The following is a 3,529-nucleotide window of genomic DNA, read 5'->3' on the forward strand; positions in this document are numbered from 1 at the left end:
AGATCCATTTTTTTGAGAGAGAAGTGTAACTCTTTCCACCACCAGATAAATTGGGTACTTCCTGATCCATGATTTCATAAATCTTCATTGGTTTCATAACGTCCGCAATGAATTGTGGATGCACATAAGCGTCGCGTATTTTATAACACCTAATTTTATTGATAGGAAATATGAAGTTTTCCATTGCACATATTCATTTCTGTAAATACGTTTATATCGTCTATGAAAGCTCAAACCACATATAAAAAGTTTTATACCATAGATGGGCCTTAATACCAAAAAGTGGAGATAATCCCATAGCCCGGTAGTAAACCGATAGTCTTGGAGGCGATTTGATATAATCACTTCAAAAACTCAAAGAATACAACAAGAACAGTTGGTTGGAACTTTCACCGACGATATATATTTTAGACCACAAATTATACTAACCGTAGGCTATTGTGCTTGACCTTGACATACGTGTACGTGAATCATTCCACATGCGTGAAATGTCCTCTGTTTGCGATCCACTGACACGACCCTTTTTAGTCGTACCATCTTTCTGTTGCTATGTTGCAGATAATTCGGTCGACAAACGTTTACGATTAGCTAAAACTGCGTTATTAAAATTGGTGTGCTGCTCCATGGACTTGCATTAACGCTTCAAAAAGTCCGTATCTAAATACTGTGACAGTGCTTTACGTTTTACCTGCCGCACCTCAATATTCATTCCACCCTTCAGCATTTTTATGTTTACCCCATGTTGTATGACGTGGGCTGTGAAATTCTGAATACTCTCGGTCAGGTCTACATTCAAGTTCTCTGTATGCTCAATTGTCCAACGCAGATACAGTTTCCTCCAAAGTTCCAGTGAGATTAGCGCCACACTAGGCCAAATAACATTTGAATTGGGTTAATATAACGGATTTAGCATATTTTTCAAAATATCTGGCCGATTTAAATATGACCATAGACTAGTCGTGCGTGTATGTACGTTCAGTTCGTGGCGTTCGCATTCGGAATCACATAAAAATGTTCCAAATTGCGATAAGTAACTATGTTCATACAATAAAATTAGCATTTGTGAACTAAATTCAAAACTGCAAGGGAATTGCGTATATAATTGATAAATACAATCGAGTAACAGCACAAATGTGGCACCCGAATTTTTCGGACGAGTCTGTGCAGGAGTGTAGCATGCGTAGCGATGACGTGACGCAAATGGACGACCTGACTCCATTCGCACTCTATCAGCGCTTGTATTCCTCGCACAGTGCGACAGTCAGGATTGAGGATAATTTGTACCAGGGAGGTCACAATCAATGTGGAATCTAAACCTTTGAATCCATGCACCAAACACCGGACTATCTTCCTAGTCTATACATTGCGCAACTACACAAGCGGCATTTAGCGAACTTAGAACAAGACTAACAAGACTTAACCCTTGTGGTTCTTGTGCTGGTTTTTTGATGCCGTGCTTGTTGTTGCAGTAGCTGTAGCATTTGAATTTGGCACATTTGTTTTGCTGCTTATAACGCCCGCGGTTGTTGTGACCGCTGATTTTGTTTTACTTTTGGGATGTTTTAAACGTACTTGCAGCTCAAAAAATTCGCAACCAATATCGGGTACACCGGTATATAGTTAGACCGGTATAATGTTAGAAAACCACAGTTATGTTCTAAATCTAAGTAATTAGCCAGCTGTTGTACAGTTTTATGGTTAGACCATGTCCGCTGGCATGGATCATCACGATCGAACGGGAATGCCTCATAACGCAATTGACCAGGTTGCCGTCTGCCATAGCCTTGTATTAAAATGCAGATATTCTTCAATTGATCATTGAGATTATGGAAATCCTCAGTATTTAAAATGTTTGAATCGGAATGTAGTATATTCACAAGCAATTTGCCATACCCAAGAAAGATGCGTGGTAAAGTAAAGTTGAAGTCGCGTGTATTACCATCGCTGGAGAGATAACCAATTGAACTACTATTTTTATCTTATTGCTTATCTTGCTGCGGCAATAAAAAATTATTTTAATTCAACGGCGTAATTTGAGGTAGCTCACGCGTTATTGTTTGCTCTAATTGATATTGTTAACATGTGGCGTGATATTTCATCTCTGTACATGGGCTACCGCAGATGGGATCTGTACGTCGTGCAAAACCCAAAACGGCAAAGGAGGGAGGCGGCTTGTTTGACTGTACCCAAATCAACTTGCAACACATGCGCCAACCCTGCAATGGTCATATGCTCATCGGCGCTTACGAAGATTTTATAAAGTAGATTTTCAAGATAATCACCGCTAATGCGATCCACTACGAAATTACGCAGCGGCGGTATGCTGATACGCTCCTCACCTGATATGGATATATCCAAGTAAATCAAACCCATACGATATAATCTATGAACAACGCTATAATCACATTTACCCGCCGTGTGTGAGGCAAAATCTATTAGATCATCAATTAGGCTACGTTCAGGTGTAGTTACAAAACGTATATCCGCTTCCAGTACATAGCCCACTTCGATACGCCACCACGGTTCAATGCGTATACGCACAGGAAGGCGTGGCAAGAAATCCAATGGATTTGGTTTGGCACTAAATGACCATGTACGCGTTATATGCGTTTTGAGTTCGCTTATCAGCGAAAGGTATTCATTACGTCCAATACCCAATACACGCAGACAATCAGCGGCTGTGCAATTTGGTAGCGTAGCATACGATTTATCATTGCGCAGCAATTGACTCAATAAATCGAGATAATAATTAAAGGCCGTTACGCGCAAGCCTTTCGTTATTATATCAGCCAAATGATAAGGAAATAACAGCAAACCATTGATGCTCTTCTGCACTAGTAATTCATAGTAGCGTTGCTCATGACGGAATACTTTGGGCGCCAGATTGCCGCGGAATCGTAATTGATTATTGATACTGTAATTGAAAACATATAGCGCTGATTGTTATGCATCACCTGTTTCAGGTGTATTGGGACAGCAGCCCATGGAATGTTTTGTCGCACGCAATTTCCAATGTCGTCAGCCACCTTCTCCGGGGTCATTTTTTTAAATTTTTTGTTTCATTAAACTCACTCTTTATGGGTTTTTTGTTATCTTACTTTACGTTGCGCACGTAACCTACGTTTTTATATTGTAAGTGTATTACAACTACATCGGTGCCAAATTTTTGGAAAAATACAAATTTTTGCTTTTATTTACTTTTGGAAATGTGGCCGAAAAATATCCATGACAAAATCTGCAAAGAAAAAGATAAAAAGCCATTAGTGCATACAATCAATGGGCATCGCAAAGGTGTGACAACTGACGGCGCGGCCGACGCCGCAGTGGGAGCACCCCTTTGCAATGCCGGTAACCTAAAAAGAAAAAATAAATCCGAAGAAAAACCAATCAATTCCGGTGTCCATGCCAACGTGTAGAATCGTCACCCCATCCATGCCAGTAACCTGAAAAGAAAGAAAAAATTAATTAATTAATAAATAAAATATATTAAATTATCACCTAATAAAATTTACTTACCAATTTTTTCTCG

General features: G+C 39.6%; 1 pseudogene; it reads right to left on the minus strand.

The window, feature by feature from the left end:
* Positions 1–634: 634 nt before the first annotated feature.
* Positions 635–3,041, minus strand: LOC137234948 (protein FAM91A1-like; annotated as a pseudogene).
* Between the last annotated feature and the right edge of the window lie 488 nt (positions 3,042–3,529).

Source organism: Eurosta solidaginis, chromosome X, assembly GCF_040869045.1.
Source record: "Eurosta solidaginis isolate ZX-2024a chromosome X, ASM4086904v1, whole genome shotgun sequence".
Lineage (NCBI taxonomy): Eukaryota > Metazoa > Arthropoda > Insecta > Diptera > Tephritidae > Eurosta > Eurosta solidaginis.